Raw genomic sequence first — 26,149 nt, forward strand, 5'->3', positions numbered from 1 at the left:
ACAAAATAAGTTTCTTGAATGCAGTTTTTACACAATATCATACAAGCATGGACTCCAAATCTCGTCCTTATTTAAGTATGCGACAGCGGAAGCTCTTAATAATCACCTGAGAATAAACATGCTTAAAATGTCAACAAAAATGTTGGTGAGTTATAGGTTTAACCTATATATATCAAATCATAATAATAGACCACAAGATTTCATATTTCAATACACATCCCATACATAGAGATAAAAGTCATTCATATGGTGAACACCTGGTAACCGACATTAACAAGATGCATATATAAGAATATCCCCATCATTCCGGGACACCCTTCGGATATGATATAAATTTCGAAGTACTAAAGCATCTGGTACTTTGGATGGGGTTTGTTAGGCCCAATAGATCTATCTTTAGTATTCGCGTCAATTAGGGTGTCTGTTCCCTAATTCTTAGATTACCAGACTTAATAAAAAGGGGCATATTCGATTTCGATAATTCAACCATAGAATGTAGTTTCACGAACTTGTGTCTATTATGTAAATCATTTATAAAACCTGCATGTATTCTCATCCCAAAAATATTAGATTTTAAAAGTGGGACTATAACTCACTTTCACTTATTTTTACTTCGTCGGGAAGTAATACTTGGCCACTGGTTGATTCACGAACCTATAACAACATATACATATATATCAAAGTATGTTCAAAATATATTTACAACACTTTTAATATATTTTGATGTTTTAAGTTTATTAAGTCAGCTGTCCTCGTTAGTAACCTACAACTAGTTGTCCACAGTTAGATGTACAGAAATAAGTCGATAAATATTATCTTGAATCAATCCACGACCCAGTGTATACGTATCTCAGTATTGATCACAACTCAAACTATATATATTTTGGAATCAACCTCAACCCTGTATAGCTAACTCCAACATTCACATATAGAGTGTCTATGGTTGTTCCGAAATATATATAGATGTGTCGACATGATAGGTCGAAACATTGTATACGTGTCTATGGTATCTCAAGATTACATAATATACAATACAAGTTGATTAAGTTATGGTTGGAATAGATTTGTTACCAATTTTCACGTAGCTAAAATGAGAAAAATTATCCAATCTTGTTTTACCCATAACTTCTTCATTTTAAATCCGTTTGAGTGAATCAAATTGCTATGGTTTCATATTGAACTCTATTTTATGAATCTAAACAGAAAAAGTATAGGTTTATAGTCGGAAAAATAAGTTACAAGTCGTTTTTGTAAAGGTAGTCATTTCAGTCGAAAGAACGACGTCTAGATGACCATTTTAGAAAACATACTTCCACTTTGAGTTTAACCATAATTTTTGGATATAGTTTCATGTTCATAATAAAAATCATTTTCTCAGAATAACAACTTTTAAATCAAAGTTTATCATAGTTTTTAATTAACTAACCCAAAACAGCCCGCGGTGTTACTACGACAGCGTAAATCCGGTTTTACGGTGTTTTTCATGTTTCCAGGTTTTAAATCATTAAGTTAGCGTATCATATAGATATAGAACATGTGTTTAGTTGATTTTAAAAGTCAAGTTAGAAGGATTAACTTTTGTTTGCGAACAAGTTTAGAATTAACTAAACTATGTTCTAGTGATTACAAGTTTAAACCTTCAAATAAGATAGCTTTATATGTATGAATCGAATGATGTTATGAACATCATTACTACCTTAAGTTCCTTGGATAAACCTACTAGAAAAGAGAAAAATGGATCTAGCTTCAACGGATTCTTGGATGGCTCGAAGTTCTTGAAGCAGAATCATGACATGAAAACAAGTTCAAGTAAGATCATCACTTGAAATAAGATTGTTATAGTTATAGAAATTGAACCAAAGTTTGAATATGATTATTACCTTGTATTAGAATGATAACCTACTGTAAGAAATAAAGATTTCTTGAGGTTAGATGATCACCTTACAAGATTGGAAGTGAGCTAGTAAACTTGAAAGTATTCTTGATTTTATGTAACTAGAACTTGTAGAATTTATGAAGAACACTTAGAACTTGAAGATAGAACTTGAGAGAGATCAATTAGATGAAGAAAATTGAAGAATAAAAGTGTTTGTAGGTGTTTTTGGTCGTTGGTGTATGGATTAGATATAAAGGATATGTAATTTTGTTTTCATGTAAATAAGTCATGAATGATTACTCATATTTTTGTAATTTTATGAGATATTTCATGCTAGTTGCCAAATGATGGTTCCCACATATGTTAGGTGACTCACATGGGCTGCTAAGAGCTGATCATTGGAGTGTATATACCAATAGTACATACATCTAAAAGCTGTGTATTGTACGAGTACGAATACGGGTGCATACGAGTAGAATTGTTGATGAAACTGAACGAGGATGTAATTGTAAGCATTTTTGTTAAGTAGAAGTATTTTGATAAGTGTATTGAAGTCTTTAAAAAGTGTATAAATACATATTAAAACACTACATGTATATACATTTTAACTGAGTCGTTAAGTCATCGTTAGTCGTTACATGTAAGTGTTGTTTTGAAATCTTTAGGTTAACGATCTTGTTAAATGTTGTTAACCCAATGTTTATAATATCAAATGAGATTTTAAATTATTATATTATCATGATATTATCATGTATGTATATCTCTTAATATGATATATATACATTAAATGTCTTTACAACGATAATCGTTACATATATGTCTCGTTTAAAAATCATTAAGTTAGTAGTCTTGTTTTTACATATGTAGTTCATTGTTAATATACTTAATGATATGTTTACTTATCATAGTATCATTTTAACTATATATATATCCATATATATGTCATCATATAGTTTTTACAAGTTTTAACGTTCGTGAATCACCGGTCAACTTGGGTGGTCAATTGTCTATATGAAACATATTTTAATTAATCAAGTCTTAACAAGTTTGATTGCTTAACATGTTGGAAACATGTAATCATGTAAATATCAATCTCAATTAATATATATAAACATGGAAAAGTTCGGGTCACTACAGTACCTACCCGTTAAATAAATTTCGTCCCGAAATTTTAAGCTGTTGAAGGTGTTGACGAATCTTCTGGAAATAGATGCGGGTATTTCTTCTTCATCTGATCTTCACGCTCCCAGGTGAACTCGGGTCCTCTACGAGTATTCCATTGAACTTTAACAATTGGTATCTTGTTTTGCTTAAGTCTTTTAACCTCACGATCCATTATTTCGACGGGTTCTTCGATGAATTGAAGTTTTTCGTTGATTTGGATTTCATCTAACGGAATAGTGAGGTCTTCTTTAGCAAAACATTTCTTCAAATTCGAGACGTGAAAAGTGTTATGTACAGCCGTGAGTTGTTGAGGTAACTCAAGTCGGTAAGCTACTGGTCCGACACGATCAATAATCTTGAATGGTCCAATATACCTTGGATTTAATTTCCCTCGTTTACCAAATCGAACAACGCCTTTCCAAGGTGCAACTTTAAGCATGACCATCTCTCCAATTTCAAATTCTATATCTTTTCTTTTAATGTCAGCGTAGCTCTTTTGTCGACTTTGGGCGGTTTTCAACCGTTGTTGAATTTGGATGATTTTCTCGGTAGTTTCTTGTATAATCTCCGGACCCGTAATCTGTCTATCCCCCACTTCACTCCAACAAATCGGAGACCTGCACTTTCTACCATAAAGTGCTTCAAACGGCGCCATCTCAATGCTTAAATGGTAGCTGTTGTTGTAGGAAAATTCTGCTAACGGTAGATATCGATCCCAACTGTTTCTGAAATCAATAACACATGCTCGTAGCATGTCTTCAAGCATTTGTATCGTCCTTTCACTCTGCCCATCAGTTTGTGGATGATAGGCAGTACTCATGTCTAGACGAGTTCCTAATGCTTGCTGTAATGTCTGCCAGAATCTTGAAATAAATCTGCCATCCCTATCAGAGATAATAGAGATTGGTATTCCATGTCTGGAGATGACTTCCTTCAAATACAGTCGTGCTAACTTCTCCATCTTGTCATCTTCTCTTATTGGCAGGAAGTGTGCTTATTTGGTGAGACGATCAACTATTACCCAAATAGTATCAAAACCACTTGCAGTCCTTGGCAATTTAGTGATGAAATCCATGGTAATGTTTTCCCATTTCCATTCCGGGATTTCGGGTTGTTGAAGTAGACCTGATGGTTTCTGATGCTCAGCTTTGACCTTAGAACACGTCAAACATTCTCCTACGTATTTAGCAACATCGGCTTTCATACCCGGCCACCAAAAATGTTTCTTGAGATCCTTGTACATCTTCCCCGTTCCAGGATGTATTGAGTATCTGGTTTTATGAGCTTCTCTAAGTACCATTTCTCTCATATCTCCAAATTTTGGTACCCAAATCCTTTCAGCCCTATACCGGGTTCGGGCTTCCCGAATATTAAGATGCTTCTCCGATCCTTTGGGTATTTCATCCTTTAAATTTCCCTCTTTTAAAACTCCTTGTTGCGCCACCTTTATTTGAGTAGTAAGGTTATTATGAATCATTATATTCATAGATTTTACTCGAATGGGTTCTCTGTCCTTCCTGCTCAAGGCATCGGCTACCACATTTGCCATCCCCGGGTGGTAACGAATCTCAAAGTCATAATCATTCAATAATTCAATCCACCTACGCTGCCTCATATTCAGTTGTTTCTGATTAAATATGTGTTGAAGACTTTTGTGGTCGGTATATATAATACTTTTGACCCCATATAAGTAGTGCCTCCAAGTCTTTAATGCAAAAACAACCGCTCCTAATTCCAAATCATGCGTCGTATAATTTTGTTCGTGAATCTTCAATTGTCTAGACGCATAAGCAATCACCTTCATTCGTTGCATTAATACACAACCGAGACCTTGCTTTGATGCGTCACAATAAATCACAAAATCATCATTCCATTCAGGCAATGACAATATAGGTGCCGTAGTTAGCTTTTTCTTCAATAACTGAAACGCTTTCTCTTGTTCATCATTCCATTCAAATTTCTTCCCTTTATGCGTTAATGCATTCAAGGGTTTTGCTATTCTGGAAAAGTCTTGGATGAACCTTATGTAGTAACCAGCTAGTCCTAAAAACTGGTTTATGTGTTTCGGAGTTTTCGGGGTTTCCCACTTTTCAACAGTTTCTATCTTTGCCGGATCCACCTTAATACCTTCTTTGTTCACTATGTGACCGAGAAATTGAACTTCTTCCAACCAAAATGCACACTTTGAAAACTTAGCGTACAATTCTTCCTTCCTCGATACTTCTAACACCTTTCTCAAATGTTCACCGTGTTCTTGGTCATTCTTTGAGTAAATAAGTATGTCATCAATGAAAACAATGACAAACTTGTCAAGGTATGGTCCACACACTCGGTTCATAAGGTCCATGAACACAGCTGGTGCATTAGTTAAACCAAACGGCATGACCATAAACTCGTAATGACCGTAACGTATTCTGAAAGCAGTCTTTGGAATATCATCTTCTTTCACCCGCATTTGATGATACCCGGAACGTAAGTCAATCTTTGAATAAACAGACGAGCCTTGTAGTTGATCAAATAAGTCATCGATTCTCGGTAGTGGGTAGCGGTTCTTGAGGGTAAGTTTGTTCAACTCTCGGTAGTCGATACACAACCTGAATGTACCATCTTTCTTCTTGACAAACAAAACAGGAGCTCCCCACAGTGATGTGCTTGGTCGAATGAAACCACGCTCTAAAAGTTCTTGTAATTGGCTTTGCAGTTCTTTCATCTCGCTGGGTGCGAGTCTGTAAAGAGCACGAGCTATTGGTGCAGCTCCTGGTACAAGATCTATTTGAAATTTAACGGATCGATGTGGGGGTAATCCCGGTAATTCTTTCGGAAATACATCGGGAAATTCTTTTGCAATGGGAACATCATTGATGCTCTTTTCTTCAGTTTGTACTTTCTCGACGTGTGCTAGAACAGCATAGCAACCTTTTCTTATTAGTTTTTGTGCCTTCAAATTACTAATAAGATGTAGCTTCGTGTTGCCCTTTTCTCCGTACACCATTAAGGGTTTTCCTTTTTCTCGTATAATGCGAATTGCATTTTTGTAACAAACGATCTCTGCTTTCACTTCTTTCAACCAGTCCATACCGATTATCACATCAAAACTCCCTAACTCTACTGGTATCAAAACAATCTTAAATGTTTCGCTAACCAGTTTAATTTCTCGATTCCGACATATATTATCTACTGAAATTAATTTACCATTTGCTAATTCGAGTAAAAATTTACTATCCAAAGGCGTCAATGGACAACTTAATTTAGCACAAAAATCTCTACTCATATAGCTTCTATCCGCACCCGAATCAAATAAAACGTAAGCAGATTTATTGTCAATAAGAAACGTACCCGTAACAAGCTCCGGGTCTTCCTGTGCCTCTGCCGCATTAATATTGAAAACTCTTCCGCGGTCTTGTCCATTCGTGTTCTCCTGGTTCGGGCAATTTCTAATAATGTGGCCCTGTTTTCCACATTTATAACAAACTACATTGGCATAACTTGCTCCGACACTCCTTATTCTGCCATTACTCGTTCCGACACCATTTGTTCCTTTCGTTCTATTAACCCTTGGTCCGTAGACCTCACACTTCGCCGCGCTATGACCATTTCTTTTACACTTGTTGCAAAATTTGGTGCAGAACCCCGAGTGATACTTTTCACACCTTTGGCATAGCTGCTTCTGATTGTTGTTGTTGTTGCGGTTATTATTATTGTTGGGATGATTGTTGTAGTTGATGTTGTTGTTGTTGTTGTTGGGCCATTTGTTGTAGTTGCGATTGATGTTGCGATTGTTGGGATAATTGTTGCGATTATTGTTGTAATTGCTGTTGTTGTTGTATTGGTGATTCTTATCACTGTTTTCCTCCCACTTTCTTTTGACTTGCTTCACATTGGCCTCTTCAGCAGTCTGTTCTTTAATTCTTTCTTCAATCTGGTTCACTAGTTTGTGAGCCATTCTACATTCTTGTTGTATGGAGGCGGGCTCGTGTGAACTTATATCTTCTTGGATTCTTTCCGGTAATCCTTTCACAAACGCGTCGACCTTCTCTTCCTCATCTTCGAATGCTCCCGAACACAATAGGCACAATTCTGTGAATCGTCTTTCGTACGTGGTAATATCAAATCCTTGGGTTCGTAACCCTCTAAGTTCTGTCTTGAGCTTATTGACCTCGGTTCTGGGACGGTACTTCTCGTTCATCAAGTGCTTGAATGCTGACCACGGTAGTGTGTACGCATCGTCTTGTCCCACTTGCTCTAGATAGGTATTCCACCATGTTAACGTAGAACCTGTGAAGGTATTCGTAGCGTACTTCACTTTGTCCTCTTCAGTACACTTACTTATGACAAACACCGATTCGACCTTCTCGGTCCACCGTTTCAATCCGATCGGTCCTTCGGTTCCATCAAATTCCAAAGGTTTGCAGGCAGTGAATTCTTTGTAGGTGCATCCTACACGATTTCCTGTACTGCTAGATCCAAGGTTATTGTTGGTATGTGGCGCAGCCGGTACTGCGGCTATGTTTGAAGCTAGAAAAGTACAGAATTCCTCTTCATTCATATTCACGGTGTGTCGAGTAGTCGGTGCCATTTCCTTCAAAATAATCAAATGGAACAAGTTAATCATACAGAATATTAAGAGTAGTTAATAGTATTTCGTAGCATAATATGAACTCATTTATAAAAGCTTTTTCTTCATATTAGCGTTTTATAAGTTTAAATTCGGGTAGTACCTACCCGTTAAGTTCATACTTAGTAGCTAATATACAATTCAACTACTACAATTCTATATGAAAAACTGATTATAATAATATTTCACGTTCAAACTTTTACACAATATTTTACAAACTTACAATACCGTTTATTTTACATATAGCATGAAATATAGCACACAATAAATTTGATACAAGATGGTTGTGAAGATAATTCTAGCTAGTACACAAGTCGTTCAGCAAAGGCAATAAAGACACGTAATTCATACGTCCAGAAACAAGTCATGCATTCTGGTTTTACTAGGATTACTTCCCATCCTTGGTCTTGTGGAACATAACCGTTATGGCCGTTGATAAGACAGCGTGTTGTAACGTCGTCAAAGGGATGAGGGTTACGTAATGTCCAACAGTCCCGTAACAATCTAAAAACCTCATTTCTTACCCCAATTACCGACTCCGTCACTTGTGGGAACGTTTTGTTTAATAGTTGTAGCCCGATGTTCTTGTTCTCACTTTGGTGAGAAGCGAACATTACTAATCCGTAAGCATAACATGCTTCTTTATGTTGCATGTTAGCCGCTTTTTCTAAATCAGGAAGTCTAATATTCGGATATATTGAGTCAAAATAATTTCTTAACCCATTGCGTAAAATAGCATTTGGGTTCCCCGCAATATATGCGTCAAAGTAAACACATCGTAACTTATGGATTTCCCAATGTGATATCCCCCATCTTTCGAACGAAAGCCTTTTATAAACCAAGGCATTCTTAGAATGTTCTTCGAATGTCTTACAAACTGATCTCGCCTTAAATAGTTGTGCCGAAGAATTCTGACCGACTCTAGACAAGATTTCATCAATCATGTCTCCGGGTAGGTCTCTTAAAATATTGGGTTGTCTATCCATTTTATGTTTTTATACTGTAAAATAGACAAGAGTTAGATTCATAAAAAAAATACTTATTAATACAAGCAACTTTTACATATATCATAAAGCATAAGCACACTATATTACATATATTACACCACACGAATACAACTATCTTATTCCGAATCGCTTGTTTCTTCTTCTTCGGTTTTGGTTCGTTTTGCCAAGTTTCTAGGGATATATGATGTTCCCCTAATACGAGCCGTCGTTTTCCACATTGGTTTAGAAAAACCTGGTAGTTTAGAGGTTCCCGGGTCATTGTTACAACTTAAGGACTTCGGGGGTTGACGATACATATAAAGTTCATCGGGGTTGGAATTAGAGTTCTCTATTTTTATGCCCTTTCCCTTATTATTTTCTTTTGCCTTTTTAAATTCAGTTGGGGTAATTTCTATAACATCATCGGAATTCTCGTCGGAATCCGATTCATCGGAGAATTGGTAATCCTCCCAATATTTTGCTTCCTTGGCGGAAACACCATTGACCGTAATTAACCTTGGTCGGTTGGTTGAGGATTTTCTTTTACTTAACCGTTTTATTATTTCCCCCACCGGTTCTATTTCTTCATCCGGTTCCAATTCTTCTTCCGGTTCCGATTCTTCTTCCGGTTCCGACTCTTCTTCTGGTTCCTCTTCGGGAACTTGTGAATCAGTCCACGAATCATTCCAATTTACATTTGACTCTTCATTATTATTAGGTGAGTCAATGGGACTTGTTCTAGAGGTAGACATCTATCACATAATATCAAACGCGTTAAGAGATTAATATATCACATAATATTCACATGTTAAAAATATATAGTTTCCAACAAAATTTGTTAAGCAATCATTTTTCAAGTAAACACGGTCGAAGTCCAGGCTCACTAATGCATCCTAACAAACTCGATAAGACACACTAATGCAAAATTCTGGTTCTCTAAGACCAACGCTCGGATACCAACTGAAATGTCCCGTTCTTATTGATTAAAAACGTTCCATATTAATTGATTTCGTTGCGAGGTTTTGACCTCTATATGAGACGTTTTTCAAAGACTGCATTCATTTTAAAACAAACCATAACCTTTATTTCATCAATAAAGGTTTAAAAATCTTTACGTAGATTATCAAATAATGATAATCTAAAATATCCTGTTTACACACGACCATTACATAATGGTTTACAATACAAATATGTTACAACAAAATAAGTTTCTTGAATGCAGTTTTTACACAATATCATACAAGCATGGACTCCAAATCTCGTCCTTATTTAAGTATGCGACAGCGGAAGCTCTTAATAATCACCTGAGAATAAACATGCTTAAAATGTCAACAAAAATGTTGGTGAGTTATAGGTTTAACCTATATATATCAAATCATAATAATAGACCACAAGATTTCATATTTCAATACACATCCCATACATAGAGATAAAAGTCATTCATATGGTGAACACCTGGTAACCGACATTAACAAGATGCATATATAAGAATATCCCCATCATTCCGGGACACCCTTCGGATATGATATAAATTTCGAAGTACTAAAGCATCCGGTACTTTGGATGGGGTTTGTTAGGCCCAATAGATCTATCTTTAGTATTCACGTCAATTAGGGTGTCTGTTCCCTAATTCTTAGATTACCAGACTTAATAAAAAGGGGCATATTCGATTTCGATAATTCAACCATAGAATGTAGTTTCACGAACTTGTGTCTATTTTGTAAATCATTTATAAAACCTGCATGTATTCTCATCCCAAAAATACTAGATTTTAAAAGTGGGACTATAACTCACTTTCACAGATTTTTACTTCGTCGGGAAGTAAGACTTGGCCACTGGTTGATTTACGAACCTATAACAATATATACATATATATCAAAGTATGTTCAAAATATATTTACAACACTTTTAATATATTTTGATGTTTTAAGTTTATTAAGTCAGCTGTCCTCGTTAGTAACCTACAACTAGTTGTCCACAGTTAGATGTACAGAAATAAATCGATAAATATTATCTTGAATCAATCCACGACCCAGTGTATACGTATCTCAGTATTGATCACAACTCAAACTATATATATTTTGGAATCAACCTCAACCCTGTATAGCTAACTCCAACATTCACATATAGAGTGTCTATGGTTGTTCCGAAATATATATAGATGTGTCGACATGATAGGTCGAAACATTGTATACGTGTCAATGGTATCTCAAGATTACATAATATACAATACAAGTTGATTAAGTTATGGTTGGAATAGATTTGTTACCAATTTTCACGTAGCTAAAATGAGAAAAATTATCCAATCTTGTTTTACCCATAACTTCTTCATTTTAAATCCGTTTTGAGTGAATCAAATTGCTATGATTTCATATTGAACTCTATTTTATGAATCTAAACAGAAAAAGTATAGGTTTATAGTTTGAAAAATAAGTTACAAGTCGTTTTTGTAAAGGTAGTCATTTCAGTCGAAAGAACGACGTCTAGATGACCATTTTAGAAAACATACTTACACTTTGAGTTTAACCATAATTTTTGGATATAGTTTCATGTTCATAATAAAAATCATTTTCTCAGAATAACAACTTTTAAATCAAAGTTTATCATAGTTTTTAATTAACTAACCCAAAACAGCCCGCGGTGTTACTACGACAGCGTAAATCCGGTTTTACGGTGTTTTTCGTGTTTCCAGGTTTTAAATCATTAAGTTAGCGTATCATATAGATATAGAACATGTGTTTAGTTGATTTTAAAAGTCAAGTTAGAAGGATTAACTTTTGTTTGCGAACAAGTTTAGAATTAACTAAACTATGTTCTAGTGATTACAAGTTTAAACCTTCAAATAAGATAGCTTTATATGTATGAATCGAATGATGTTATGAACATCATTACTACCTTAAGTTCCTTAGATAAACCTACTGAAAAAGAGAAAAATGGATCTAGCTTCAACGGATCCTTGGATGGCTCAAAGTTCTTGAAGCAGAATCATGACACGAAAACAAGTTCAAGTAAGATCATCACTTGAAATAAGATTGTTATAGTTATAGAAATTGAACCAAAGTTTGAATATGATTATTACCTTGTATTAGAATGATAACCTACTGTAAGAAATAAAGATTTCTTGAGGTTAGATGATCACCTTACAAGATTGGAAGTGAGCTAGTAAACTTGAAAGTATTCTTGATTTTACGTAACTAGAACTTGTAGAATTTATGAAGAACACTTAGAACTTGAAGATAGAACTTGAGAGAGATCAATTAGATGAAGAAAATTGAAGAATAAAAGTGTTTGTAGGTGTTTTTGGTCGTTGGTGTATGGATTAGATATAAAGGATATGTAATTTTGTTTTCATGTAAATAAGTCATGAATGATTACTCATATTTTTGTAATTTTATGAGATATTTCATGCTAGTTGCCAAATGATGGTTCCCACATGTGTTAGGTGACTCACATGGGCTGCTAAGAGCTGATCATTGGAGTGTATATACCAATAGTACATACATCTAAAAGCTGTGTATTGTACGAGTACGAATACGGGTGCATACGAGTAGAATTGTTGATGAAACTGAACGAGGATGTAATTGTAAGCATTTTTGTTAAGTAGAAGTATTTTGATAAGTGTATTGAAGTCTTTCAAAAGTGTATAAATACATATTAAAACACTACATGTATATACATTTTAACTGAGTCGTTAAGTCATCGTTAGTCGTTACATGTAAGTGTTGTTTTGAAATCTTTAGGTTAACGATCTTGTTAAATGTTGTTAACCCAATGTTTATAATATCAAATGAGATTTTAAATTATTATATTATCATGATATTATCATGTATGAATATCTCTTAATATGATATATATACATTAAATGTCTTTACAACGATAATCGTTACATATATGTCTCGTTTAAAAATCATTAAGTTAATTGTCTTGTTTTTACATATGTAGTTCATTGTTAATATACTTAATGATATGTTTACTTATCATAGTATCATTTTAACTATATATATATCCATATATATGTCATCATATAGTTTTTACAAGTTTTAACGTTCGTGAATCACCGGTCAACTTGGGTGGTCAATTGTCTATATGAAACATATTTCAATTAATCAAGTCTTAACAAGTTTGATTGCTTAACATGTTGGAAACATGTAATCATGTAAATATCAATCTCAATTAATATATATAAACATGGAAAAGTTCGGGTCACTACAGTTATAGGCAGTTATGTTAGCAGTTTTGAAAGGGTATGGACGATTATGAAAATTCACATTTTTTTGACATAAAATATTAAGACACTATATTAAGTCGATTAAGTTCTAAACAAATGGGATATATGTTATAATTATGGAATCGCCACGGAATCGCCACTGCTCAAGAATTTTGTTAATCTTACCGTGCTTAATTATATTAGTAGTTAGGATGATAATTGAATGTAACTAGTTGAAGTTGACCGCGCGTTGCGGCGGTTGGTGTTGGGTGTAAATTTCTGAATATGTGTCCGTAGACACAATATGGCTATGGTCTTCAACGTAGCTTATGTATGCTTTCTTTTGGCGTGTGCATTTGACCTAGTACAAAAGAATATGAGATTCGATGTTAAAAAGTTGAAGCAACAAAACAAAGGTATTATGTAAAACAACCCAATTTGATATATGAATCATTTGCATCAATATTAACCCCTTTTTGCACTAAACTTGTTGAAACACTCGACCATAGAGTAAAAAAATCATAAGTGCTATTACGTGCTGGTAAATCATTTCCTCACTCTTGTTTAATGTGCCTTTTCAGCAATTCAATAAACAGGTCTCTCTCATTGTATCAGCTCAAAGACATGATATACATATCTGTAATCAAAATATGAAATTCATGATTAAAAACTTAACTTTTTTGAACAATTCAATGACAAATATTCTAGCCGCAAATTAGAATAAGACACTTTATTTATAACCGAGAATAGCCATGTATAAATATGTATGTTGCTGAGGATGGGGAATATTTGCAACTGGGATCGACTAATTTGGACCCCTAAAAGATACTAACTATAACCTGACGGCCATTTTGACCCCTAAAAGATAACTAAAACATGAATCGACCCATTTGAACCTTAAAAGATAAAATCGACCCATTTTGACCCCAAAAGTGTTTGTTTACACACGGTCGATAAGTCAAAAGCCAAATCTAAGAAGTCAACTGCAGGAACAATAATGAAGTGTGAAGGAATAGATCAGAAGTATATGCAATTTGTATCTTCTTAGCAATTTTACACTCAACAACTTGTATATGTAGTTTGTACATTTTTGCAGGAACAATAGTGAAACCTAAAGGCATAATTGCATCAACTTTAAATCATAATTGTGCAAGCTGTAAAGAAGATATTACATGCCAATTTTTATCCGAATTTAGATTGCTTTTTGTTAAAACCTATGGTTCACTTGAAGACTCTTCCTTTTGTTTAGGTCCAAGAACTAACATATTTTGTCAAAAATGCTACTTTTTAGCAGACTATATACATTTCTAAATAGTCTTAACATGTGACCTTAGATTAACTTGTTAGCTTCTTGTTTCAGTATATGGGCAGCATTCTTTTGCAATCGATACACATGTGTATTTATGTCAGTTTCCTATTATGAGATACATGAGAGTGTAAATTGTACCTCTATAATCATGGACCCATCATGAACATGCGTCGATTATTACTGGCTTCTCCATTAATTCATACGTCTCTGTGTCCACAACGTCAGCTCAATAACACTGTCACTGTATATGACAAATGCAAGGTTATTTGTACGGTATGATAATTGCCTGGTTACTATAGTATAAAATAAGTGAATTTTGTGGTTCATTAACTAACTTTAAATTGACGATCATCGTCTTATTCGGATGCAACTACAATTCGCCAACATCTAGATAGAAATGTGATGGGCCTGCGCAATGTCACGATTAACATAATAGTAACAAAGAAACCATTTTACACCTGCAAATATCCATTTAAATACATTCACCATCATCTACTTTTTTCGACAATGGCATGATTAGCATAAATAACTTCAGAACTTAGAACCTCATCATCATTAGTCAACACAATCGCAGTTGTTTGTACAGTAGCAGTAGGTGATTAGAGTAAATGTCCATGCCTGGTAGAAAATGAATATAAGATACACAATGCAATGTATCTTAAGAAATAAGAATAAAATAAAACGACAAAACCATACCGAAATAAGGGAAGAATAGCATTAGCAGTCAAAACATTTTCATCGAAAAGCGTTGATGAACCTTCAATAGGCTACTGGGCTGACTCAGGTAAGTGTAGAGGAGTTACAGAGGTTCTGACAGTAAAAGATGAATGATAAAAATCTGCATTGCCCACGGGTAACATCAACAAACCATTAGTAAAATAATATTGCATGTATAATCGTATACAACACACTTGCTAGTTATAAAAATGTATGAACTGTCATAAAATAATTGTTTCAACCCAACCCAACCCAAACCCATTTTGACCTGCTAAAAAATTAGCAATGGTGACCCGATTATGTTTTGAATCATCTAGTATTACACTTAACTTCCAATGCGAAGACATGTTGTGAATAATGCTGCCCATACGTTGACAATGTTCTTTCAAGTGTGAAGACCATGTGACCTGTGATGCAGTCATAAAGCCACAATAATTAAAAAAAAAAAAAAAAAACTTTAAAAAGTAGAAATATATTTGATATAATGAAAGTACGTAGTAGGTAATGACTACATACACATGATCTATGTAACACCTTCTGATTTATTAGGGGTAATGAACTAATTATAAAAGCTTTTACATGAGTAATTAAAGCAGTTAGCATAGAAAATTTTTATGCTTTATAACTGTTTGCTTTTGGATTGATGATGCTACTTGTTGTAAGTATCTACTCTTAATTTGCATAAAATTGATTAATTTTTTTTTTTTTTACTTTTGAATATAATGCTTAATCTGACTTCCATCGTTGAAACACTTTGTAGGCTACGGTTATTATAAAGTATATATTTGTCATTAATTCTCATACGTATGTTAAATTACCTCTTATTTATCGTTAATATCACTTAATTGATTTTCCACTAATTTATGCTTTTCAGAAAACTCACCTTATAACTACTTTGATTCTCTTACAATGGCACAATTAGTAGTTACCCTATGATCAATCAAAACACTATACTGAAGTATCTAAAACACAGGTATGTACCTTCAAAATCTAGTTGAGCGGAAGAATCAGAGAGCGGTCAACGCTGAACACGTATGCTAGAGACAGAAGTACAGGGAAACTCAATAGATGGAAGGACACAACCTGCACCAATAAGCATGGACATAAAAAAGTTAAAATCGATAACTCCAGACAACCACACTATCTAAAATATTTCTAATTAACGAAAAGGCGCAATGGAAAGAACCTTTGACAACCGGCTGAGACTCGCACCAAAGACACACCATAAAAACAAACATATGTTTAACCTTTTCTTGTTAGAAATCGGGTATGAATTGACTGCCGGATTCGTTCTTGAATCGTGTAATCACTATCTCTATAAAGTATTTCGACCCTAATATTGCCACGGTTACACGAAATCTTTACAGGGATCAAACAAGAACGCAATCAGTGTTTTGGGCAACGAAATCACTGATCAAATTGTTAGAGAATATGTGTGTGTTTCTGTTGGTTTGATGAATACAGAATGAATGAACAAAAACGTTCATAAACTGTTATAAGAAAGCAGTTAAACCGAAAGGGTGTAACCCTTCAATTTTGGCGGGAAAATCGGTTATACCAAAAGGCATACCTTTTTGCTGACACTTATTCGAATGCAACTTTTCTAGTTAACGAATAGTGCAATTTCTGTTGAGGTTTCGGGGCGCTGCCCCCTCGACCCCTGCCCGCTCACCTGGGAGCGGGACACCAGCCAGGGGCGCTGCCCCTTGGACCCCGCAAGGGGGCGCAGCCCCCTTGACCCCCGCATTTTGCGCGACAGTTAGCAGCCAACTCTTACGGGCGTGTACTCCACACTCTCTGAACCCGTTGGTAAGTATAGCTAGCTAACACCTGCATTCAAGTAAATCGCAACTAACTAAAATGTACGTTGGATGACACTAAAATCACCAACATTTCTTAGGTAACATTAGTTTGTAGCTTTGAAATCGGGCCTATAAAGCATTCATCGTTAAGAAACATAAAATAAAACAATTAATTTAGTACTAATTGGGTATGATAAAATTGCCACACATTAAGATTGCATCACATAGCTAAATTTCGATGTTTAAACTAAATCAAATTAACTCGTAAATCTTAAACGTCAAACCATGAAACTTAATTTACCTGGTTCATTTGCACCAAAGACACATCAGTCTTAACGGATGAACGATATGCAATCCAAGTCACCCACTTTTTTCCATCACTACAATAAAAACACTACAGATGTAGCTTAGCCCCTGTTATTCAATAAAATGAAAACATAACACTACAACAACAATTAAGGTAAAAAAAAAAAAAATTCCAATTCACATGTCATATTATATATTACTAGTTAAAGACCCGCGATTTCGCGGGATTTTTGAAAGTAGAATTCATTTATTATTAGTATCATATTATATTGTATTTGAAAGGTGTTGAGTTTATACATGCTTCCGTTAACATCAAACTTGAACAAGTTCTTAGATCAGAAGCGGATCCTAAATTGATTAATGAATTCGTTTCATTCAAAACTTCTGTCATGTATCAATTCACCAACCCATTACTTTTTTCAATACAAGTAACTAAATTCAACTATGTGCATCAAATAATCTGTGATGTTTGAAATGATATAAGTGTAGAGACAAAGAGCTATTTCTTATGAATTACTGTATAATTTTTTACACGACGATAAGCGTCGACAAAATCCAATATACAATTAACGTGAATCATATATTAGTCACATTCAACGGGCCATCGTGGCTACTAAGTTGATTGTTCGTGGTAATGTTTAGATGATAAAGTTATTGTGCAAAAGCTAGTAGAAGGTAGAACCAAACACAAACTATAGGTTACATGTACTGGTTACATTACTTTTAAAAACCCATTAAATATTCAACATGATTTAAGATTAGTTAAATCATACCTTAAAATGATAGTAAAAATACACCATTTTATACAGATTTAATTAGTAAAACCAATGTACATATTACAGATCACATATGATAATATTAGGTAACCATAACCTAAACCCTAAACACTATAATTTAAACCATAAAATCTAAACCTTACACCCTAAAATCTAAACTCTACACCTTAAACCCTAAACTCTTCTAAATCCTTTGAATTAAAAACTAAATCTAAACCCTAAGCCCTAAAATTTAAACCCTAGCATCTAAACCTTAAACCCTAAATCTAAACCCAAACCCCTAAACCTAAACTTCAAACCCTACACCCTAAATCTAAACCATAAATCCTAAATCTAAACCCAAAACTCTAAACCCTACACCCTAAATCTAAACCCTAAACCCTACACCCTACACCCTACACCCTAAATCTAAACCCTAAACCCTAACATAAACCCTAAGCTCTAGAATTTAAACCCTAAATTTAAACCCAAAACCCTACACCCTAGAATCTAAAACCTAAACTCTAACCTAAACCCTAAACCCTAAATTTAAACCCTAAACCTAAACTCTAAACTCTAAACCCTAAAATTTAAACCATAAACCCCAAATCAAAACCCTAACCTAAACTCTAAATCTAAACCCAAAATCTTAAACCTAAACTCTAAACCTACACCCTAAATCTAAACCCTAACCTAAACCCTAAAAACTCTAAACCCTAACCTTAAACCCTAAGCCCTAAAATAGAAACCTTAAACCCTAGAATCTAAACCATAAACCCCTAAACCCAAAACCCTACACCCTACAATAACCCTAAATCTAAACCCATAACCCTACACCCTAGAATCTAAACCCTAAACCCTAAATATAAATCCTAATCTTAAACTCTAAACCCTAAAATCTAAACCCTAAATCTAAACCCTAAACCCTAAATCTAAACCCAAAACGCTAAACCTAAACTCTAAACCCTACACCCTAAATCTAAACCCTAACCCTAATATAAACCCTAGAATCTAAACCCTAAACCCAAAAACCTACACCCTAGAATCAAAACCTTAACCTAAACCTTAAACCCTAAATCTAAACCCAAAACTCTAAACCTAAACCTAAACTCTAAAATATAAAACCTAAACCCTAACCTAAACCCTAAATCTAAACCCAAAACCCTAAACCCTAAAAACTCTAAACCCAAACCCTAAACCATAAACCCTAAAATATAAACCCTAAACCTAAACCCAAAATCCTACACCCTAGAATCTAAACCCTAAACCCTAACCTAAACCCTAAATCTAAATCTTGCGCCATTTTTTCATGAGTTTTTGCTTACGCTTGCCAGAAATTGTGGTGTTTTGCGGCCTATGTTTGATCTTTCCGGTGTAAGCATCGCCAAATAGTGGTTAATTTCAAATTTGCAGTTGAATTCATAGATGTAATGCGTTAACATCAGATGTTGTGAATCGAGAGGTTTGATTGATTTTAATCTTTATATTTGTATTTCTATTTGATTAATTTGAGACGATGAGAGGGGCGATTGATCAACCGCTTCTCCTTCAGTTCATCCAAACCCGACCCATTTACAAGAATGTCTTAAACGTTAGATATTGCAAAGTTTTTCTTCTTTTTTTTGCGCATTCTATAAAACAAAAAGTGTTATGTGTCAATTGAACACTTTAATAAACTCCAATTAACCCACTATGACCCATCAACCGCTCTTCGTAACCAACCCATTTTCTATTACCAGCTTTTGAGTCTCGATGAAGTTGCCATTTACATTGAGAATTAAACTACCCCATTCTAGAGGTCCGACATATCACAAATCACTCAATGTTATACAAAATAGTAATCCCTATAGAAAATAGCGTGGTTAACTATCATAAAATCGATGAATATGTGAGACCTTGAAATAAAATTCAAACGTTACAGAATTTTGAAACTTACAGTTTTTTAAATGAGATGATAACAACAATTTCAGACCCGTTCAACACCGTTGGTTCGTTGTTTCTATAGTAGAACGTTAATCACCGTCAATCCTTTATATATGTGTAGCCATTTAACCCAATTAACTAAAGAATCGAGTCCAAACCTTGAAATGCAATTCAGAAAATTAGTAGTCCAAATAATATAATTTGGTAAATCCTACTACGGCTATATCAAGAATCAAGAATTTTTTATATGATATGGTGATTTTTGTTTATTAAAATTTATTCAATAACCAAATAATTTGTTACATGCTCAGGAAATGTGAATGATCAACACACACATGAATCTGAAACTGACCCTTGAAATCAACCATCTGGTTATATATATGATCAAAAGATGGCTAATCCACTTGTATATCCATGCCCACTTTGCAGTTATAAAATACAATAATTTGTTCTTAACTTCACCAACTACCTCTGTGATCAGTATAATGCAAAAGCACAAGTAAATTAAGTACCCATATTAATTATAATGAAGAATAAACAGAGCCCTATCCATACATAATAAACACAGATAATCTGTATGTAAGTTCATGCTTTAAAGTCAGACACCCATACCCTTTTGCACAGTATCTTTGGTCCACATTCTGTAAATAACACAAACCAAGTATAGTAATTGGTAATTTGCGCAAGCGCTACAAATCTTACCTGCCGAACATACACATAGTCTACCTCATAAGATGCACTTTTAACTATACAGCTACTTAGAAATTTTGGTGTATGTGAGACCTATTATCCAACCTCCATACAGACACTTCATGACTGATTTTGACTGATTTGGTAAAACTTGTATATAAATTAGGGAAAAAAACTGGTTGTGCAGGTAGTTACATCTATTATTTTAGTTTAGGAGACTAAACTGTACCATTTTTATACATGCTATAATTTATATATAATATATAATTTTTAAATTTTTAATCTTAATTTCTAGCACCAACAACATGAGAAAATATAAAACGGGTCGAAAAGTTACTTAATTGTAAAGAGGATCCAAATGGCCTTCTTCTACAGCAAGTTCACCACTTTTCCCAATTTCATTATTTGCGGATCCCGTTCCCTCAACACCAAGATGAACATATGGTAGTTTTTGCTATACAAAATCCTTTCAATCTCGCTGACCATTAGGTGCTCTTGGCCTATGCAGTTCTAGAGTCATTAATCGTGCCTGCAAATACCCGACACCGATCAAACCAAACAATGTTTGAAGCTACCAAAAACTGAATATAGTCAAGCAAAAAAAACAATATCAGATGAAAGGAGCATAAATGATACATAAACAAAAAATGAGCACTCATGAAGCATACTATAACAATAGGTAACAATAAATATAGAAAACATGTAGGTTATTGGCTGTTCGAAAAAAAATGAAGCATACTATAGCAATAGATATCAATAAATATAGAAAGCGTGAATGGCAAACACCAAAAAGTTTGTTATAACCAATCTTTTTGTCACTCAAACAGTACGAATGAAAAAAAAAAAACTGAAATCGTAATTGACCTCATTAAATATCAAATGAACATATAATTTAGTCATGAAATGGGTCCGTTTGGTTAACAAAGGGTATTTACTATTTAATATTCCATAGGGATAGTCAGGTTTGGTTTGACTTGGAGATTAGTTTACTGATGCTGTATATACAAATGTATAGATCTAAAAAAAGATTCCACAAAACAATTGACATTAGACCTGGTTAGGCCGTTGCTATCGTTGTTCAGCCTTAACTGGCTTTGTAAATTGGTTGTCATGGGCTGTTTCCTGTAGGTTATTGGCTAATAGAAGCCAATTAGTTGATGCTGCAATGAGGTCATGACCATGACGACGAAGAAATTCTAGTGATAAAAGGTATAGTTGTTTGACAAAACTACACGAGTATTCACTTGTTTAGATTGGTCAATTAAGACTAATATTCAAATCAAAAATCTAAGAATCTAGATGTAAATGATGTGACTGCAGCTAAAAACTGTTGAAATAGAAATATACAATTCTAGTGACTAAGTCTAAAGTCACAATAAGTCATATGAGCAAATCGGGATACAATAAAATACGTTACCTCACTGAGAGTTTATGGAAGGACTCAGATCATGCTTTTGGTGCTATTGATGAGCGTATACTTTCAACGTCTAAACTTATTAGTTCTTCATATTTTTAGGACATGAGTATCATTAACCAAATAGAACAGCTAGTGTGCTTCATTTCTTCACGGTCACAAGTGGTCTACCGTCTCTTCAAGTCTATTCAAACTTCATACATAATATTACATCACATACTACCGGTCAAAAATTATCAACAAACACAACATAAAATTAGTGTAACCTGATATACAAAATTGTTGGCCACTCTTTGCAAAACATTAGCTTCATTGAGCTTCATTGTTATAAAAGGCCTATACAGAAATATTGCATTATGTATATTATGTATATGTTATGTGATATATTGTGATAAAATAAAATCAAACTAATAATACAACTCAACAACAGTAACCATAACTGTAACATAAAAGTATAAATAATATAAACCTAACTGTAACTGTAACATAAAAAAGTATAAATAATATAAACCTAACTGAATTACCTTTATGGAGGTTAAGGACAAGGCTAAACAATCTACAAATAGCACGAAGTCAACCAGCTTCAAGACGCCTCTTTGGTTATTCTTCATCAGGTTACAGAGTGGCCAACCCAAAACGTTTTTACGGTGGTGTCAACATTCTCCAACCATCGTCGTTGCAGTTGACGTTGAGCAAACTCTACACAGAAACGTGAGCCTAAGTCAACACTTTGACGCATTATCGAACCCGTTTGAATTACCGATTGTGTCGTATTCTAAGCCAATAATCGTATATAATTTAAATGTATATAAGGTTTATAAACTTTCTGACCTCGCTACAAGCAAAATGAACACAGTTTGTCCAATCCAAATTTTCAGCTCGACGGTCATCAAATGCATGAATCAATTCATGGATAACCACCTGATTTTACCTCATCTTAAATCTTCAGGTGATTACTACATACCACAATATACAACATTTTCAATGCAAGACGACTAAGGTTACTAAAAGAAGTACCAAACTACCAAATAAAAATTTTGGTGTTTAATCTTACTGATTTTTGAATATCTACATACATGGTGGTTTAACTTATACAAACAATTAACAACAATTCAAATCTATAAAATACCCATATGTTAAAAACCTAATTGATCATAAGAACGGGTCATATCAGCGAGTATAAGGATCCATAATCCAAATTAGCAGCGATAACAACCTAATTTATGGAAATCTGGTGGCATATTATATACAAATTAAAAATAAATAATTCAACAAACCCTAATTTCGTTCTTCCAAAAACGTCAATTAAACATACCTGAATAGTGCTGGACAAAGCGAATAACAGAAGATGAATAAAAAAACGTATCAATTTAATTCAAACCTAGTTAATTATATGAACGATAATAACGTAATGATCGATTAAATATTAAATTAGAATAACATGTGATTACCTGGATATAGGGATCAGGTATCCCATAGGTATCCCGTTTCTTTTTTTATTCGATTGAAGTTATAAGGGTATTTTAGAGAGATAGTTTATGTAAAATTGATTTATTAGCAAATTTTTTTTAAGTAGATGGTTAAGGACCGTTGGGGTATTATAATGTAATTTTTTAATCTAATGGTAATAAAGGAGGTTTTGAAAACATTTATTAGCTAATCGAGACTCTCTTTTAATGTATATAGTTATATTGTTCAAACCTAAGAGCTTAAACTTACTATGTATGATAAAACTTTCAACAACCCAATAGTAAGCTCGTAATCGCAGCAGCAGATAATATATTCAAACCCAAAAAGGCAGAAATAAGTGAGATAATAGCGACAATCGCTGCAAATCCTATTGCAAAACACCGCCAGCGAAACCCTAATTTTTGTTGCTTTGTAATCAGTAAAGTAACTGCAGTACATCGCCAAAATCGCCACAGAAACAGCGGTTAGGGAACCCTAATTTTGTTGTTGGTTTGAAGAAGGTGTCACCCGCCGGGCGGAGGAAATTTTTTTTTTTTTTTTTTTTTTGAGCTTGCGAAAGAACGACGTTTGTGTGATTTTTTTTAGGAAGAATGAGTGGGGATTGGGTTTAAAGGGAAGGAAGATTGTAGTCTTTGGTGTTTTTGTTAAGAGTACGGGAGGTTTTAAGGTACCATTTAGTAGTAACTAGTAGTAACTAGTAGTAATAGTAATAACTAGTAATAATGTAAAGTAAAATGGGCTCGCGCGATGCTGCGGGGCCTTTCGGGTTACGTATTCATAGTTAACGGAGTGTTATGTATCTACATAAGTAAAAACGTTTTGCTACGGGTGATTTTTGATATCCGAGGTATTTAGCGTTTTTTTAGAAGTGTCCGTTTCGCGTATAGTTAGTCCCGATGTGTTCGCAAGATTTTTTTGAGTTGAACGGTGGGTTCGAAAAAATTTAACGCGAGGCGAGCGGAAAGATATGTCCCGTTAAAAATACGGGTGAAGTTTGATTAAGATTTTTAATTAAAATAATAAGTTTCATTTTATACCCCTAATATGGGGACCTAATTTAAAGAGTTTGAAATAGTGTGGGGGGTGTTTGGTTTTTTCCCCTCTTTTTCCCACTATTGCCGTTTTTCCCCAAATTTTGGGGGAATGGGGCCAAAACGACCAAATTTTTGGTCCCCATAATGAGGAGGAGGATAATAATAATAATAATAATAATAATAATAATAATAAAACCCACCGCTGATCTGATCCGATGAATACCACCACCGTCGGCCCAGCTCCGATGAATACCACCACCGCCGGCATAAAAAAAATCAGGGATGTTGTACCTGGCTTTAGAAGCAAGATTTGCTGCAAACGATACATGTTTAATTCTTGGAGTCTTCTGGTAGAGAGCTTGAATTGAGACAGAATAAAGATATATGGGTTTATGATGATGATGGGAGTTAAAGATTATAAGGGAACGTAAACAGGGGGCAAACCAATTGCCATTTTCAGACTTGCTCTACCAATTGCCATTTTGTAAGCTTCCTTTTTCTTGCTATGCACTACAAATAAAGGTTGTGTGTAGCTATGTCGCATGCCGCTGTGAAGTTTCATTGTCCCTTTGTGAGTCTTAGTGGCTGTCAAAATGGGAGTGGAAATGGGCTAGTTAGAAGTTCTCTTATCAAGCATCTTAGTGATCGTCATTGTGGTATCGATGCGCGGGATATCACTCGACATTCTATTACTTCTAATTTGGGTGTTTATACTGAGGCTGATGTTACTTTTAGGCGTATGGGGATTTGGTTATGTGGTGTTTGCTACAAAACACACACGGTACGTGCTAAGTGCCGTCATGGTAGGGGCCCGGATGTGCCGCCCCCCGATGAGGGAAATGGTGTTGTTCGTTTTGTGCTTCATAATTTTACCAAGCCACTAGCTCCCTCTTCTCCTGCTCGACTTTGTATTGAGGATGGTTCGGTGCGTGATCATAACGATGGTTTTGACGTGGCTCTCCTTGATTGTTTGTTCTCTAAGGGGTTTCGCACGGTTAAGTCTATCCCTCCCAAGTGTCGTTTGGGGTTTTCTCGGGTTTTGAAAGGTGCTCTTGATAAGGTGATCTCTAAGCCTGATGACATTTCTAGTTGGGTCTCTTTGTTGGTGTTACCCCTTTGTACCCTTAAAACCTTTCGGCCACGGAGTAGTCGTGAGTCTAGGTCTTCGATAAAGCGTCGGCATCAGGAAGAGAATATTTCCCGTGCTATTTGCTCTTGGGGGACAGCGGGTGGAAGTTTACAACTTGTGAGGGAGTATTTGGCAGAGGATTCTCCTATGTTGTCAGTGGTTGATGATGAGGTCCTTGATTTGGAAGTGCGTAATATTAAGCAGTGTCGTAGGAAGATTTGTGATGGTCATTACACCGCTGCAGTTCGTGTTCTTTCTTCATCAGGCGTTGCTCCTTATAATGACGCCACATTGGCGGACTTGCTGTCTAAGCACCCTTCTTCTATAGCTCCATCCTTGCCTAATATGCCGGTTGATCACCCTCACCTCGTTACCACTTCTGCTGTTGTTTTGGGCCAGATTAAAAGTTTTCCTCGGGGCACATCATGTGGTAGGGATGGTTTACGTGTACAACACCTTATGGATTGCTTGAGTGGTGCTGCTGTGGCAGTCTCAGATAAGTTGGTTGGCTCTATTACCGGGGTCGTTAATCTCTTTCTAGCTGGAAGGTGCCCTATGGAATTAGGAGAGTATATAGCTAGTGCTCCCCTCACACCGCTTGTCAAGCCCGGCGGGAGTCTTTGTCCTATAGCTGTGGGTACTGTTTGGCGACGTCTTGTTTCAAAGGTTGGCGCTGCTATGGTTGGCCAGTCTTTGGGAAGTTACTTCGATGGTCTTCAATTTGGTGTTGGGGTTTCGTCAGGTGGCGAGGC

At 34.9% G+C, this 26,149-nt stretch overlaps 3 long non-coding RNA genes across 6 annotated transcripts; all 3 read right to left on the reverse strand.

The window, feature by feature from the left end:
* Nucleotides 1-12,867: 12,867 nt before the first annotated feature.
* Nucleotides 12,868-15,190, reverse strand: LOC139855785 (uncharacterized). Of its 4 annotated transcripts, none has more exons than XR_011761562.1 (5): nt 14,854-15,190; nt 14,493-14,775; nt 14,296-14,398; nt 13,407-13,485; nt 12,868-13,209 (listed from the first exon to the last, which is right to left on the reverse strand). It is a non-coding gene; the product is annotated as an uncharacterized lncRNA (long non-coding RNA). The 4 variants fall into 4 exon arrangements; XR_011761561.1 differs by having other exon boundaries at nt 13,384-13,485; XR_011761560.1 differs by lacking the exon at nt 13,407-13,485 and having other exon boundaries at nt 12,875-13,209.
* On the reverse strand, nt 15,189-16,129 carry LOC139855786 (uncharacterized). Its single transcript, XR_011761563.1, has 3 exons — nt 16,061-16,129; nt 15,856-15,957; nt 15,189-15,281 (listed from the first exon to the last, which is right to left on the reverse strand). It is a non-coding gene; the product is annotated as an uncharacterized lncRNA (long non-coding RNA).
* A 4,079-nt stretch (nt 16,130-20,208) lies between these two features.
* Nucleotides 20,209-22,952, reverse strand: LOC139855849 (uncharacterized). The gene is made up of 5 exons (XR_011761580.1): nt 22,909-22,952; nt 22,596-22,720; nt 22,289-22,463; nt 22,031-22,100; nt 20,209-20,879 (listed from the first exon to the last, which is right to left on the reverse strand). It is a non-coding gene; the product is annotated as an uncharacterized lncRNA (long non-coding RNA).
* Nucleotides 22,953-26,149: the final 3,197 nt, after the last annotated feature.

The sequence above is a fragment of the Rutidosis leptorrhynchoides genome, chromosome 6 (genome assembly GCF_046630445.1).
Source record: "Rutidosis leptorrhynchoides isolate AG116_Rl617_1_P2 chromosome 6, CSIRO_AGI_Rlap_v1, whole genome shotgun sequence".
NCBI lineage: Eukaryota > Viridiplantae > Streptophyta > Magnoliopsida > Asterales > Asteraceae > Rutidosis > Rutidosis leptorrhynchoides.